This window comes from Zea mays, chromosome 2 (assembly GCF_902167145.1).
Source record: "Zea mays cultivar B73 chromosome 2, Zm-B73-REFERENCE-NAM-5.0, whole genome shotgun sequence".
In the NCBI taxonomy this organism is placed as follows: Eukaryota; Viridiplantae; Streptophyta; class Magnoliopsida; order Poales; family Poaceae; genus Zea; species Zea mays.
In genome coordinates, this window is record NC_050097.1 from 107841261 (window position 1) to 107859041 (window position 17781).

Sequence of the window (17781 nt, forward strand, 5' to 3'; positions counted from 1 at the left end):
TTTTGGAATTAATTGATTATTTCTCATGTTCTTTGACTACAAACCAGTGGGGAAACTGTCCTAGGCTATCTTTGTTGTTGTTGTTGTCCCTGAGCATATAGAACTGTGGAATAGCTTCATTTGATTTGTTTGTTTTGCGCTGATGCTAGTACTTTTGATTTTGATAATTATATATTTTCAAGTGATACTTGTAGCTTTGGTTTGTTCTGAATTATATAAATATAATCTATAATTTTGATTTTAATAACAAAGAGGCATTAACTAAAACTATAAATCTAAGAAAAAACAATGTTTGTGTGGTTCATCGTTCGAAGATATTTTTGTTTTTCGTCGCAAATAAGTGTCTTCTTATTTTTTGTTGTGGTTATTAAAAGATTCTTATGTGCTGATTATGTGTTGTCATTGGTGTACTGAAACTTGCATAGTGTCATGTGACTCATGTTCAAATAATCTTCAGATATGGGTTCTTGGGAAGAGCTAGCTAGACAGTTTTTGTTGAAGGAATAAGAAGACGATGAGGAGTTTTTCTTTATTCTTCTCCCTGCTATACTTCCATTCATCTCTGAAGAGAAAAGGTATATCCATACCTCCTCTCTCTCTGGTGCCCAGAAGGTTAAGGAGATTCTTGAAGGGCATGAGAGTTGGTGCAAGTCCGAGTTTCGAATGGAGCCAAAAATATTTAGAGCCACGTCAGATTTCCTTAGAAGGGAGGGTTTGTTATGTGACACACGAGGAGTTAAAGTCGAAGAGCAGCTTGGGATGTTCGTGTATATGATCTCCCACAATGCTAGTAACCAAATGCTTCAAAAGGCTTTCCAACACAGTGGAGAGACTATCCATCAAAAATTATCAGAAGTTTTCGATATAGTTCCCACTCTAACTCAGCGGTTCGTGAAGCTTCTCAATTCTATCCAGACACATCCAAAAATTATAACAGATTCTAGGTTCATGCCCTTTTTCAGGTGACCTATCAATAGTAAACATGATTTCCTTAGTTTTTCCCTTTAACATGCCCTAAACTTCCTCTCCTTTTATACAAAATTGCATTGGAGCAATCGACGGAACCCATGTACCTATCACCATTGCAGAAGATAAGGCTCCTCCTTACCGAAATAGGAAAGGGTCACTTTCACAAAATGTGATGTTGGCATGTGTCACACCCGGTTTTAGAAGGCAAACCGAATGCGAACCATGTACGTGCCAGGATCAGTTATTCACGTACACAGCAGTTACATAACATGGACATCATCACACAGTGCTCAAAATAGTATTAAAAGGGAAATAATAGTCGATTACATCGTACGTCTGAGACGTCCATATAGTTCTTACAATAAATCAAAGTGCGGAAAAGAAACGTAGATAACTGCGGCCTTCACAGGCAGCCGACTGGGGGTTGCCGCTAACCCACACCTAGAACTCGTCGTAGTCTTGGAACTCCTGGAAGTCTCCTTCCACAGCTTCATCTTCTCCTGAGCAGTGGTTGCAATGCTGACAACCTGGGGGGGTTTGGTGTGTAGAGCAAGGGTGAGTACACATCAACATACTCAGCAAGTATCTTGTTTGGCTGTAGTGGACTAGCTTTATGTGGGGATAAGTCAAGCAGTTGCTTTTAGTTGGTCAGATTATTACTTACTAGTAGAAAGCCAAGTTTTAGCATTACCCAAGTTATTAACCCGATGTACCCTTTCCAAACGGAAAGAATACCACTTACCAGCATCATAGTCATAACCAAAACCATCAATCTCATAACCACCTGTACCAAAGTATCTCTGATCAAGTACCACTAATCACTGGAGCTCCCTTGGCCGCTCATAACCGCGAGCACGGCTGATATATCAGTTTTCAAACACTCTACAGAGGTTGTGCACTTTACCCACAAGCCGTGATTCCCATTCTGCCCGGAGATCATGACTCTCCATTGATCACTACCAAGGTGACCCAGCAGGGCATCACTACGTAGCCTTTACAAAGATTCCCCGGGGCTGTAGCCACCCGTTAGGTTTCCTAAATGTACCGCACTCCTCCCCAAGGGACAAATCAACCTTGGCAGGGCGAGCCGCATACACCGAGCCCCATTGACGACACGACGGCTAAGTGAACTACACCCCGGATCCTCTAATTATTCAGCTAAGGGCACCCCATTCTACCCTCATGGTTGCACTGTTTTCCCGGGCGGTCATCCATAGAACAGGTCCTTACGGAGAGGCACTCGAGAAACCGCTCGAGCCCCCTTGAAGGTCACAAGTACAACATCATAATAAGAGAAGGGAAAACAGCGTATCATAGATAATCTCATCATGTTCATTGATTAGAGTTGAGCAATAGCATAAAGCTAAACAGTAATAATCCAACCCAAATAGGTGAACAAGGACATGGATCACAAAAGCTAGTCAATCCTTAGGCATAAATGTGTAAAGCGGGAGGTGAATTAAATAATGAATAGGACATAGATAGGTCAAGGGACACTTGCCTCCACCAATCGACTGCTGCTCAGGGGCTTCTCCTGCGAGTTCCTCGGGCTCTTCAACCGGATCGTTCTCTATGCGAGCGCAAACATACATACATCCACATATTTAATACAAAAGAACAGTACACCATACAATAGAATGCAATAAGTAAACAGACGTTCTACGCGGGCTCGCGAGTACGGTTAAGAGAGAAAGAGGAAAAGACAGTCGAGAAACGATCACGTTACATGATTATAAATTAACCACTCGCTTAATGGAAGGAAATTTAATGTAGACACTATGTTTAGCGTAAAGTAAAGTCATGTTTCATGTCTAATTATTATAAGCAGGTGGAGATAAACAAAAAGATGGTCGCGTGGCGAGACGCGCGACAAAGCTCTCTAAAACAAATTAAGAAGTTAACGACTCGTCGCGCGACCGAGCACGCAGCGAGACACTTCGCCTTAGTTACGAGGAGACGTTAAGCGTCGCGCGACGAAGCGCACGACGACATACGTCGACTAAACTGAGTCCAAAGTGGAACGTCGCGTGAATACACACGCGGCGTTACACCTTAAACAACCTGAAACAAAAATGGATCGTCGCGCGACGAAGCGCACGACGCAACACAAGATAGAATCTGAATTTAGACAAATCCGTCACGCGGCGAAGCGCGCGACGCAACACGCTAATTAACGAATAATCACCGCGAGCACGGGCGAGCGAAGATACGGTCGGGCGAGGCCGGGACGGGGGAACGGGCGGCCGAACGGGGGGAGGGCGGTTGAACCGGCCAAGAGGGCGGTTGAACCGGCCAGGGGCGGCCGAGGCCGGGCGGGCACGGGGGCGGCCGAGCCGGGCGGCCACGGGGCAGGGCGCGGGGGCGGCCGAGCCGGCCATGGCGGCCGAGCCGGGTGGCGGGATTGCCACCGCGCGCGGGGGAGGGGCGGGGAGCGCCGCCGGGCGGGCAGGGGCGAGCGGGCGCCGCCGCGGGCGAGCAGGGGCGGGCGAGATCGCCGCCGCGGGGAGGGGCAGGGGGCGGGCGGGATCGCCGCGCCGGGGAGGGGTCGAGCGGGGAGGGGAAGGCCGGGGACGGGGAGCCGAGCGTCGCCGCGGGAGGGAGGCCGGGCGGACGAGCCGGGGGCGGGCGCCGAGCGCCGCCGCGGGAGGGGCCGAGCGGGCGGGCAGGGGTGCCGCCGCGGGAGGGGCGAGCGGGCGGGCCGAGCGCCGCCGCGGGAGGGGCCGAGCGGGCGGGCAGGGGCGCCGCCGCGGGGAGGGGCCGAGCGGGCGGGCAGGGGCGCCGCCGCGGGAGGGGCGAGCGGGCGGGCCGAGCGCCGCCGCGGGAGGGGCCGAGCGGGCGGGCAGGGGCGCCGCCGCGGGGAGGGGCCGAGCGGGCGGGCAGGGGCGCCGCCGCGGGGAGGGGCCGAGCGGGCGGGCAGGGGCGCCGCCGCGCCGGGCAGGGACGGGGTCGGGCGCGGGCAGGGGGAAGAGGGAGGGTGCGCGCGCGGGGGAGAAGAGGAGGGAGAGAGAGAGAGAAGAGAAGGGGAGGGGAGGGGAGCTCACCTCGGGGTCCAAAATCCGGTGATCGCCGTCTCCAAACCCTAGGGCACCACGGGGAGAGAGAGGTGGAAGAAGGAGAGGAGAGGTTGTTGCGCGGGAGATCCAAATGAGAGAGAGAGAGAGGAGGGGAGGGGGGCGCATGGGGGGGTTTAGGCGCCAGGGGCGCGCAGGCCGGGGCGGGCCGGGCCGGCTGGGCTGGGCTGGACTAGGTTGGGCTGGGCCGGGCCACTTCGCGGATCGAAAACCCACGACGAGCGCGGACCACTAAACGGAATTAAATCGCGAACCGAAATTCGGGACGGAACGAGACGAACACTCAACATCAGGCAAAGAAATGTGCTTCGGCATGATGCAACACCCATGACCCTTAGGTTTTGGTTTATACATGACACGGACACCTGCCGCTATACGGGTTTGAAATTGGGAAGAAGGAGCAAACGGGGAAAGAGAAAAGAGAGTAACGCCCGAATTTGGTGAGAGAAAAGAAGAAAAAATTCTACCCCCAAATTCAGGGCGTTACAAACCTATCCCCCTTAAAAGAATCTCGCCCTCGAGATTCAGGGTTGGCTAGCAAAGAGCTCAGGGTATTTAGCCATCAGATCATCTTCACGCTCCCAGGTTGCTTCTTCCTCAGAGTGATGGTCCCATCTGACTTTGCACATTCTGATGGTCTTCCTTCGGGTGACTCTGTCTGCAACCTCAAGGATTTGCACTGGCTTCTCAACGTAGGTCAAGTCCTCCTGGACTTCAAGACCTTCCACTGGCAACTGCTCTTCTGGCACACGCAAGCACTTCCTCAACTGAGACACATGAAAGACATCATGCACAGCAGACAAATTCTCGGGCAAACTGAGCTGGTAAGCCACTTCTCCACGTCTTGCAAGAATCTGATACGGACCAATGTAGCGGGGTGCTAGCTTGCCTTTCACTCCAAATCTTCTGACTCCTCTGATCGGTGACACTTTCAGATAGACAAAGTCTCCGACTTTGAAACTCAGCTCTCTTCTTGTGTTTGCATAGCTTCGCTGTCTTGATTGCGCTATCTTCAGATTCTCTCGGACCATCTTGATGTTCTCTTCGGCCTCAAGCAAAATGTCTGGCCCAAACACTTGCTTCTCTCCAGGCTGATCCCATTGCAACGGAGTTCTGCAACTCCTTCCATAGAGCGCCTGAAATGGTGACATCTTCAAACTGGCCTGGTAACTGTTGTTATAGGAAAACTCTGCATAAGGCAATCTCTTGTCCCATCCGGACTGATCTTGCAACGCACAGGCTCTCAACATATCTTCAAGAATTTGATTGGTTCTTTCGGTCTGGCCATCTGTCTGCGGATGATAAGCTGAACTGAAATTCAGATGCGTGCCCAAAGCTTCATGCAACTGCTGCCAAAAATGAGAGGTGAACTGCGTTCCTCTGTCTGACACTATCTTCTTTGGCACACCATGAAGACAAACGATCCGAGACATATACAATTCTGCCAATACTGCACTGCTGTAGTTGGTCTTGACAGGTATGAAGTGGGCTGACTTGGTCAAGCGGTCCACTACTACCCAGATGGAATCGTAGCCGGCTCGAGTGCGAGGCAATCCGACTATGAAATCCATACCAATTTCATCCCATTTCCACTGAGGGATCTGCAACGGTTGCAACAATCCAGCAGGTCTCTGGTGTTCTGCTTTAATTCTTCGGCAACTATCACACATAGCCACATGCCCTGCGATTTCCCTCTTCATTCCGTACCACCAGAATTTCTTTTTCAGATCCTGATACATCTTCTCACTGCCAGGGTGAATCGAATAGGACGTCTCATGAGCTTCCTTGAGAATCAACTCCCGAATGGACTGGACATTGGGAACACACAAGCGGTCTTTGAACCATATCACGCCTTCCGCATCTTCTCGAAAATCTTTGCCTTTGCCATCTAGAATCAGTCGCCGGGTCTCACTGATCTTCTCATCATTCTTCTGCGCTTCTTTAATTTCGTGCTCCAGGGTAGGTTCCAACTCAACTGTGACTCCTCGCGAATTGTTCAGAAATCCGAGACTCAACCTGTCAAACTCTTTGGCCAACTCATAAGGCATCGGACGAGCAACCACCAGATTGACTTGACTCCTTCTGCTCAAAGCATCTGCCACTACGTTTGCTTTGCCTGGATGGTAATGAATCTCCAACTCGTAGTCTTTGATCAACTCTAACCATCTTCGTTGCCTCATGTTCAACTCTGACTGAGTGAATATGTACTTCAGACTCTTGTGATCTGTGTAAACATCGCATTTCTGTCCATACAGATAGTGCCTCCATGTCTTCAGTGCGTGAACCACTGCTGCCAACTCTAGATCATGGATTGGGTAATTCTTCTCATGAACCTTCAACTGTCGGGACGAGTAAGCCACAACTCTTCCCTCTTGCATCAACACACATCCCAAACCCGTGTAACAAGCATCACAATACACCGAGAAGGGCTTGTGCACATCAGGCAAGACTAGGACAGGCGCTGTAGTCAACTTCTCTTTCAACGCTTCAAAGGCCTCTTGGCATTTCTGGGTCCACTTGAACTCAACTTTGTTGCCTAGCAACGCTGTCATTGGTTTCGCAATCTTCGAAAACCCCTCAATGAATCGTCGATAGTATCCGGCCATTCCAATGAAGCTCTTGATTCCTCGGGCATCTGTTGGCGCTTTCCAGTTCAAAATGTCTGCCACTTTCTTCGGATCCACAGCCAATCCTTCCTTGTTGATTAGGTGACCCAAGAACAGGACTTCACTGATCCAGAATTCACACTTGCTCAACTTTGCATACAACTGGTGCTCTCGCAATCTCTGCAATACCATCCTCAAATGATCTGCATGCTCTTCTTCGCTTTGAGAATAAACCAGAATGTCATCAATGAATACCACCACAAACTTATCAAGGTAATCCATGAATACACTGTTCATCAAGTTCATGAAGAACGCTGGCGCATTGGTCAAACCAAAAGACATCACTGTGAACTCATACAAACCATACTTGGAAATGAATGCCGTCTTCGGAATGTCCGAAGGTCGGATCCTGAGCTGGTGATAACCTGACCTCAGATCAATCTTAGAGAACACACTGGCTCCCCTCAACTGGTCGAACAGATCTTCGATTCTGGGCAAGGGATACTTGTTCTTGATCGTGACTTCATTCAGAGCTCGGTAATCAATACACATTCTCTTGGTGCCATCTTTCTTTTCCACGAACAAGACAGGGGCGGCCCAAGGCGAGGTGCTTGGCCGGATGTAACCTTTCTCTGACAGCTCATCAATTTGCTTCTTAAGCTCAACCAACTCTGGTCCGGATATTCTGTAAGCTCTCTTAAAGATAGGGGCGGTTCCAGGAAGAAGCTCTATGGCAAATTCAACTTTCCGCTCTGGTGGCATACCCGGTAAGTCCTTTGGAAACACATCCGGGAACTCAGACACAACCTTGATACTCTCAATTGGGTCTGCTTCACTGCTATCGACAGCTAGCTGATAACAACTTCCTTTCTTTGGCTCAGGCGGGACTAACTCGGTCACCACTTCCTCTCCTAGTGGAGACACCAACTTGATGGTCCTTTTATCACAACTGATAACTGCCTGATACTTATCTAGCCAATTCATCCCTAGGATGACATCTATTCCCTGAGTACCCATTACTATAAGGTTGGCGGGAAACGCTATCCCCCTTATTTCCACACTTATATTCAAACAAATGCTATCGGCTCGAATTCTACCACCGGCTGAGTCAATTTGAATGGGGGTTGACATGGTAGTAATTGGAAGATTATGTGCTTCTACCCATGATGCAGTAATGAAAGAATGCGTTGCTCCGGTATCAAATAACACTTCTGCAATATGGGAGTCGACTGGGAACATACCTACTACCATGCCGGGGGTCTCCTGAACTGCTTCAGCCTCCAAGTGGTTCAGCCTTCCATGATTATAGCGCGGCTGAGGGCGATTGCCTGCTCCAGGCTGAGGCACATTCTGCTTTGCTGGGGCACTGGGGCCTGACTGCTGCTGGGCTGCCTTCTTCGGACATTGCATCACCCAGTGGCCTTGCTCTCCACAATGGAAACATGCTCTGTTTCCAACCTGAGCTGGTGCTGCCTGATTGTTCTGCTGGGTTGCTGGGGCAGGAAGACGAGGTGCCTGCTGATTCTGCTTCTGAAACTGACCTCCTGACTGATTGCTCTGACGGTTCTGGTACTGGTGCTGAGGATACTGCCTTTGAAACTGCTGATGCTGCTGAGGTGGACGTTGGTTCTGCCTGAACTGCTGAGGTTGATTGCCTGAGAAACGAGGACGATTGCTGCTTCCAGGCTGGGGTCCACTGATCTTGCGCTTACGATCCTCCATCTCCTTACGCTTTCTCTCTGTCATGATTGCTCTGTCAATCAGGTGCTGGAACGTCGGGAAGGTATGATTCATCAGTTGATAATGCAGAGGGTCAACCAAGCCTCTCAGGAAACGGTACTGCCGCTTGGCGTCAGTGTTGACATCTTCAGGAGCATAGCGAGACAATTGCAGGAACCTGTCCCGGTACTCACTGACAGACGATGACCCTTGCATGAGGGCCAGGAACTCCTCCTTCTTCACTATCATCAGACCTGCAGGTACATGGTACTGACGAAAGCTACCTCTAAACTCTTCCCAAGTGATGGCGTCAGGGTGGGCATGGGTGGCGAGGTAAGACTCCCACCATGATTGGGCTGCTCCTCTCAATAGACGGGGACCATACAGAACCTTCTCCCTGTCATCGCACTGAGCGGTGTGCAACTCCCGCTCCATAGTGCGCAGCCAGTCTTCCGCATCCATGGGGTCAGAAGAGTGAGCGAACGTTGGTGGATGACCTCTCATGAATTCAGCACGCTTGTCTCTGGGCATCTGAGGCATCTGAGGTTGAGGTGGTGCCTGCTGCTGTTGCTGCTGCTGCTGCTGAATGGCGGCCAAAGTCTGACCGATGGCTTGAACTGCCTGAGTCTGCATCAGAAACATCTGCTCGATGGACATCGGGGGCGGGGGTGGCAGGTGCTGCTGCTGGGGCACCTCATCCTGTTGAGCGGCTCGCTCCTGCTGAGCACGCCTTCCTCCTCTGCGCCTGTTCTCTGACATCTGCAGAATGCAACCACACCTCAGAACTGATCTGGCAAATCTTGCAGCATAAGAAAAGAGTATAGAATTATTCAACAGCACTGAACAGATGAGCATCTTCACTGATCTCCAACACAGACCACACAGCTTCTCAGATAAAGAGGAAAGTGGAATAAGAGGTTTCCCAACTATATAACTAACTCCATTAACATAATAGGTAAACCAAAATGCAGGGGATACCCACACTCTGGTGACAATCATTACAAAGATCCAAACCAAACATAGTTCATCATGACAAACATCAATGCACAGGATATAGCAAACTACCCTGTCTAACTAAGACTAACTAAGACCGAGACTAACGCTAAGACTGAAGCTTCTACGTATATATTTCGTATTAATTACAAGATCCAACTCTAACGATCTATGGTTCTAGATTTATCTTGGTCTTGCAGTCGGGATTGCCATAAGACTGGTGTCCACGCTGAGGTGAGCGGTACGGGTGCTGAGTCCCAACGGGAGCGGGGGAACCACCATCCAGGTGACGACGTTCCGCGCGCTCAGCCCGCAACAGGGCGATCTCAGCACGAGCCCTACTCAGCTCGTCTAATGCATGGTCCAGCTCCGTGTTTAGCACGGCGGCTAGGTTGACTGTGCTGCTCAACCTAGGATTGCCCTCACCAACAGGTGAGACAATCACGCCTCCTGTGCTGCCAGATGGACGGCGGGGGTAATACTTCAGGTCAAGACCGTCAGCTGCCCCACCGAAAACCGAGCAGTAGTGCGAAAGCGCACGCCGTGCAGCATCTTGCATGGCTGCCTCAGCTGAGTCCCGTTCAGAGATAGAATAGTGCTCTGAGCAGGCCTCCGCACCCTGGAGACTGTTCTCCGAGCAGCGCACCAAGCAAGTTGCCTCCCAGCGGTCCGGGTAGACCCCGCGACTATGCTGGTAGACCACACAGCGATACTCGACGGACCAAGTATGTCGGTTAAATGCCCGACGTAGCAGGGTGTCGAGCGCATCGTGGACGTGACACCCGCGAGCAGCGTCGCGAGTGATGGGTCGAGCAACCCATCCTTCCGGCTCAGGGTTAGCAGAGAAGTCGGTGTCGTGGCTTGAGCTGTCATCGCCATCTCCGTCGTCTGGGTCTCCTCCAGCAGCTACTCCAGAAGCTGGGGCGCCCAGTGGTGGTGCAGGGGGTGGCTCCAGAGGAAGCACAGGGGAGCAGCTCCTCACAGACTCTATCTCCTGGTGGAGCGAGAAAGAAGAGCTCTGCTGCTCCTGTCGTCGACGTTCCTGCTCCTCACGCAGGCGGTGGTGTAGTCTCTCCAAGTGGCTGGACTGTCCGGCCATGGGACGGCGAAGCGGACGCTCAGCAAGGCGGGAGGGTAAGAAGGGGATGACTGACTTTCGTGCAGTGTGTCTAAGTCGAGCCATCTACAAAAGACATCGCAAGCAAAAGGGGTGAGAACAGAATTAATATGACCAGCAAATAGTGAATCATAAGTAAATGAAGGATTAGAATAAAACATGATTTTCAGCAAGGTATAATATATAGTAGAACATAGGTTTGGTCGGTATGACCAACTTTTGAAGGGATATCAAAGTCAAGGCAGAGACAGAGGTCTATAGTCCTTAGAGCGACCATTCTATTCTAGGTTAGCGGTCCTACAGTCAGCACGGCTTTGATACCACTTATGTCACACCCGGTTTTAGAAGGCAAACCGAATGCGAACCATGTACGTGCCAGGATCATCACACAATGCTCAAAATAGTATTAAAAGGGAAATAATAGTCGATTACATCGTACGTCTGAGACGTCCATATAGTTCTTACAATAAATCAAAGTGCGGAAAAGAAACGTAGATAACTGCGGCCTTCACAGGCAGCCGACTGGGGGTTGCCGCTAACCCACACCTAGAACTCGTCGTAGTCTTGGAACTCCTGGAAGTCTCCTTCCATAGCTTCATCTTCTCCTGAGCAGTGGTTGCAATGCTGACAACCTGGGGGGGGGGGTTTGGTGTGTAGAGCAAGGGTGAGTACACATCAACATACTCAGCAAGTATCCTGTTTGGCTGTAGTGGACTAGCTTTATGTGGGGATAAGTCAAGCAGTTGCTTTTAGTTGGTCAGATTATTACTTACTAGTAGAAAGCCAAGTTTTAGCATTACCCAAGTTATTAACCCGATGTACCCTTTCCAAACGGAAAGAATACCACTTACCAGCATCATAGTCATAACCAAAACCATCAATCTCATAACCACCTGTACCAAAGTATCTCTGATCAAGTACCACTAATCACTGGAGCTCCCTTGGCCGCTCATAACCGCGAGCACGGCTGATATATCAGTTTTCAAACACTCTGCAGAGGTTGTGCACTTTACCCACAAGCCGTGATTCCCATTCTGCCCGGAGATCATGACTCTCCATTGATCACTACCAAGGTGACCCAGCAGGGCATCACTACGTAGCCTTTACAAAGATTCCCCGGGGCTGTAGCCACCCGTTAGGTTTCCTAAATGTACCGCACTCCTCCCCAAGGGACAAATCAACCTTGGCAGGGCGAGCCGCATACACCGAGCCCCATTGACGGCACGACGGCTAAGTGAACTACACCCCGGATCCTCTAATTATTCAGCTAAGGGCACCCCATTCTACCCTCATGGTTGCACTGTTTTCCCAGGCGGTCATCCATAGAACAGGTCCTTACGGAGAGGCACTCGAGAAACCGCTCGAGCCCCCTTGAAGGTCACAAGTACAACATCATAATAAGAGAAGGGAAAACAGTGTATCATAGATAATCTCATCATGTTCATTGATTAGAGTTGAGCAATAGCATAAAGCTAAACAGTAATAATCCAACCCAAATAGGTGAACAAGGACATGGATCACAAAAGCTAGTCAATCCTTAGGCATAAATGTGTAAAGCGGGAGGTGAATTAAATAATGAATAGGACATACATAGGTCAAGGGACACTTGCCTCCACCAACCGACTGCTGCTCAGGGGCTTCTCCTGCGAGTTCCTCGGGCTCTTCAACCGGATCGTTCTCTATGCGAGCGCAAACATACATACATCCACATATTTAATACAAAAGAACAGTACACCATACAATAGAATGCAATAAGTAAACAGACGTTCTACGCGGGCTCGCGAGTACGGTTAAGAGAGAAAGAGGAAAAGACAGTCGAGAAACGATCACGTTACATGATTATAAATTAACCACTCGCTTAATGGAAGGAAATTTAATGTAGACACTATGTTTAGCGTAAAGTAAAGTCATGTTTCATGTCTAATTATTATAAGCAGGTGGAGATAAACAAAAAGATGGTCGCGTGGCGAGACGCGCGACAAAGCTCTCTAAAACAAATTAAGAAGTTAACGACTCGTCGCGCGACCGAGCACGCAGCGAGACACTTCGCCTTAGTTACGAGGAGACGTTAAGCGTCGCGCGACGAAGCGCACGACGACATACGTCGACTAAACTGAGTCCAAAGTGGAACGTCGCGTGAATACACACGCGGCGTTACACCTTAAACAACCTGAAACAAAAATGGATCGTCGCGCGACGAAGCGCACGACGCAACACAAGATAGAATCTGAATTTAGACAAATCCGTCACGCGGCGAAGCGCGCGACGCAACACGCTAATTAACGAATAATCACCGCGAGCACGGGCGAGCGAAGATACGGTCGGGCGAGGCCGGGACGGGGGAACGGGCGGCCGAACGGGGGGAGGGTGGTTGAACCGGCCAGGGGCGGCCGAGCCGGGCGGCCACGGGGCAGGGCGCGGGGGCGGCTGAGCCGGCCATGGCGGCCGAGCCGGGTGGCGGGATCGCCACCGCGCGCGGGGGAGGGGCGGGGAGCGCCGCCGGGCGGGCAGGGGCGAGCGGGCGCCGCCGCGGGCGAGCAGGGGCGAGCGAGATCGCCGCCGCGGGGAGGGGCAGGGGGCGGGCGGGATCGCCGCGCCGGGGAGGGGTCGAGCGGGGAGGGGAAGGCCGGGGACGGGGAGCCGAGCGTCGCCGCGGGAGGGAGGCCGGGCGGACGAGTCGGGGGCGGGCGCCGAGCGCCGCCGCGGGAGGGGCCGAGCGGGCGGGCAGGGGTGCCGCCGCGGGAGGGGCGAGCGGGCGGGCCAAGCGCCGCCGCGGGAGGGGCCGAGCGGGCGGGCAGGGGCGCCGCCGCGGGGAGGGGCCGAGCGGGCGGGCAGGGGCGCCGCCGCGGGAGGGGCGAGCGGGCGGGCCGAGCGCCGCCGCGGGAGGGGCCGAGCGGGCGGGCAGGGGCGCCGCCGCGGGGAGGGGCCGAGCGGGCGGGCAGGGGCGCCGCCGCGGGGAGGGGCCGAGCGGGCGGGCAGGGGCGCCGCCGCGCCGGGCAGGGACGGGGTCGGGCGCGGGCAGGGGGAAGAGGGAGGGTGCGCGCGCGGGGGAGAAGAGGAGGGAGAGAGAGAGAGAGAAGAGAAGGGGAGGGGAGGGGAGCTCACCTCGGGGTCCAAAATCCGGTGATCGCCGTCTCCAAACCCTAGGGCACCACGGGGAGAGAGAGGTGGAAGAAGGAGAGGAGAGGTTGTTGCGCGGGAGATCCAAATGAGAGAGAGAGGAGGGGAGGGGGGCGCATGGGGGGGGTTTAGGCGCCAGGGGCGCGCAGGCCGGGGCGGGCCGGGCCGGCTGGGCTGGGCTGGACTAGGTTGGGCTGGGCCGGGCCACTTCGCGGATCGAAAACCCACGACGAGCGCGGACCACTAAACAGAATTAAATCGCGAACCGAAATTCGGGACGGAACGAGACGAACACTCAACATCAGGCAAAGAAATGTGCTTCGGCATGATGCAACACCCATGACCCTTAGGTTTTGGTTTATACATGACACGGACACCTGCCGCTATACGGGTTTGAAATTGGGAAGAAGGAGCAAACGGGGAAAGAGAAAAGAGAGTAACGCCCGAATTTGGTGAGAGAAAAGAAGAAAAAATTCTACCCCCAAATTCAGGGCATTACAGCATGTGACTTCGATCTGAATTTTATATTTATTTCATGTGGGTGGGAAGGCTCAGCCTTAGATGCAGGGGTCCTTCGATCCGCTATCAGTAAAGGGTTCTGTGTGCCAGAAGGAAAATTTTATCTTGTGGATGGTGGGTATGCAAATACATCATCCTTTATTGCCCCATACCGAGGAGTTAGGTATCACCTCAGCGAGTTTAGAAGGCGTCGTTCATCACAAGCTAGTTATATGAACTACAAAGAGCTATTCAACCATCGTCATGCCATTCTTCGCAACCACATCGAAAGAGCCATTGGTGTTCTGAAGAAAAGGTTTCCAATTCTCAAAGTAGGCACATTTCATCCTATCCAAAATCAAATCAAGATAGCAGCAGTAGCTGTTGATTTTCACAACATAATTAAAGGGCAAAACGGTGATGAAGGTTGGCTTGACCACCAACCAGATCATATATCTCCAAGCCAGTATGTTGAAGTCCCAGAGGGAGACAACAACTACCCCAATGATATGGACTCAAGTGATGGAAGCAACCTGAGAGATCAGATTGCTCTCCAAATGTGGGTTGCCTATAATAGTTAGTTTAGGATCTCTTATATTTATTATATAGTAATAAATACTTATGTTTTATTATGTAGTAGTAAAGCCTTATGTTTTATTATGTAGTAGTAAAGCCTTATGTGTTACTATGTTTTGTTGGGAAATATAGCCATGGAAAAGAATGTTTCTAGGGCAGCTTGGAACACTGTGTATGAGAAAGGTCTGGTTGATGTGCTCCTTGAACATAAGGACAACCCAAAGTTCAAAAGTCAAAAATGGTTGGACTGCTGAGGGATGGAACAGTATCACAAACAAATTCAATGAGAGGTATCCTCTTGCCCATTACTCCAAACAGCAAATGCAAGAGAAAGATAAGGAACTTAAATCTCATTACAAGGCAGTAAGAGATTCAAGGAAAGAAAGTGGGGTGGGTTGGAATGATTCCCTATGTATGATAGTGGCTGAGCCAGAACTTTGGGAAAAGATCATCCTTGTAAGTCATTTCCTCAATATTTAATATGTTTTCTTAATATTGCACATGTAAGCTCATTTGTGATTTCATCTTGCACATATAGGCTCACCCAAAGGTAGCGAAGTACCAAAAGAAGCCATTTCCATTGTACTACTCTTTGGAAGCCCTGCACGAAGGTATTTTTACTCATAACTTCTATCTTTTTACTACTTATCAGAAGGTATTTTTAGTCATCTTCTCTCTTTTTAGGTAGTGTGGCTATAAGAGATTTGAATTTCACATCCACTCAGCAAATGCCACCACCTTCTTTCATTCCTATTCGTCCTCTTGCTGCCCCTCCTAGTGGTCCTCTTGCTACAGCTTCCGCTTCTGCTACTCCTCATTCGAACATGAGTACCTCTGAATAAAGCCACTCTCCCTTGCACCCCCACACAAACCCATTCTCCATGGAATGGAAAGAAATATCAAATGAAGCTCAATCAAGACATGTAGAAGGTGGAAATGGGAGAAAGCGCAAGCAAAGCCAAATTGGAGCAACCATTGAAAGTTTTGTGAAGTTTAAGAGGAGTGCCACATCCAAAACGCTCGAAGGTATTGAAGAAGTGTCTATGGAAAAGTGTCTAGACAAGTTGGATAGAATTGATGGGTTCACTGATGAGGATAGATCATATGCAATGGAGGTCTTTGAATCTGCGATAAACAGAGAGGTGTTTATGAAGTCAAAAAACAACAATGCTAGATTACTTTGGTTGAAGAGGAAAATTAGGTAAGTTCTAATTCTTAGTTTCTATGCAATTGAAGTTTGTTTATATGATTATTGCTGATTATTTTTCTCCATAGTTCTTGTAGAGCGCTCGCTATTATCATGTGATGTGAGGTGAATGTGGCGATGAAGAGATGGGCTTACATGTATTCACTGCTTACATGTATTCACTGTATTACAAGAATTTGCAATCGTGTGTGTGTCTATATATATATATATATATAATCTGCTTTTGTATTTCACATTTACTTCACATCTAGTCTTTCTAAGATAATGTTCACCGTGTATATACTAAATTGATTCATTTTAGCTACTAACTCCTACTGCTATATATTGTTTAACCACACTGCTATGCTATGCTACTAGCATTGAACTATATAATTGTGTAACCATATAAACTAAAATGTGTGTCAATTGGTGTTACTTGCAGTGTGTTAAGTGGAAGCAACACATGAAGCAGACATGGAGAAGGAAGCTGACATGAAACTAAAACACATTAAGTTGACATGTGACGTCCATGTTTTAGATGTCTTATTCTACTGCCAAACTTCCTAATACTCCATTTTTATATTATATTGTCTATCTGTACGTGTGGATGGAGATGATGATATTATGTGATGTGATGATGGATGGATGGATTAGCTTCATTGAATATTAGATGATATTATGTGATGATGATATTAAGCGGGCATTGCAGTATTGATACATGCTTCATATTTCTGGATTTTTAGTGATGTTTTATTATTTATGAGTTTTCTAAATATTCCTTATTTTTGTTTGATTTTTTTCTAAATTTTTGATGTATTTTTTTATTCAAGAGGGGTATTTAGCTCTTTACTTCCCAAACAATGCCAGGAAAATACACCCGGGAGGGGAGATTCTCTTCGGAAAATAAGATGATATCTAAAATCCCCTCCCGGGTTGGTTTCCAAGGAATTTTTTCTCTTCGTTGCCAAACTAGCTCAAGAGGTGAATCTACCGGAGCAGGAAGCACCAGCTCTTTCTTGTCCCACAGGACATCCGACGCACTGGAGGAGTTTGAATCTTTCAAAGAAACAAGGGAGAACACTGCTAGCGCATAGTAGATCTCTGCAGAATTCATTGGATAAGCGCCCTATGTTGATGCAGTCTGTGGTTCCATTCCTGAACAGGTGAAGGGTCCAAACTGTAGGGTAATAATATGGCGAGCTTGGCTACAGAGTAACAGGGCAATTTGGTCAAATCAACAGACGAGTCCACTCGTTAAATTCACTCTAACGGGGTCAGACAAATCGGACAACCATCCAGACTTTTGTCGGGTCTTTAAGGATACGTTTTGTTGCAATGATAAGATAGAACGAGATGCGACGATCCATCAAATAAGGTTGTTTGGTTCAGAATTAAGGATTGAGATATAACTATTTCAGTGTTGTCACCAGTTGTCCCTCAGAATTGAAGGGACAAGAGAGGACGCCAGGAGACGTCCCTGTCCTGGCTGTCCCGCAACCAAATACACCATAATTTGCCTGCGCATACATATAACATATATTTTCAATAGCACATACAAAAAGATAATCCAATAAGTAAATGGTGGAGTCAAGTACTCAGACACAAATGAAGAAATGAGTGTCACGTTATAGTAGGTTGGGCTGGGTCAACCAAGTCCATCGTGCTTCGTGTCAAACGAGTTTGGGTCATGAAAGCACAAAAAACTTTTGAGCCGTGTCAGCCCAAAGTTTAAAAACAATGGTCCAGTCTAGCCCTAAACCACGTCGTGCCTTTGTTGGGCCGTGCCGGCCCAAGCCTGGCCTATATATTTGACCAGATAAAATCAAAATATTATAACCACATAAAGTCCATAGCTTAATAAATTAAAAATATTAAACAATCCTATCATCATTTCACCACATAAACTCTAAATATCACAACAATATT

At 49.6% G+C, this 17781-nt stretch overlaps 2 pseudogenes; both read left to right on the top strand.

Moving 5' to 3' along the window:
• Positions 1–459: 459 nt before the first annotated feature.
• LOC109944250 (uncharacterized) lies at positions 460–966 on the top strand (annotated as a pseudogene).
• A 13822-nt stretch (positions 967–14788) lies between these two features.
• LOC109944534 (uncharacterized) lies at positions 14789–16349 on the top strand (annotated as a pseudogene).
• The last annotated feature ends 1432 nt before the right edge of the window (positions 16350–17781 follow it).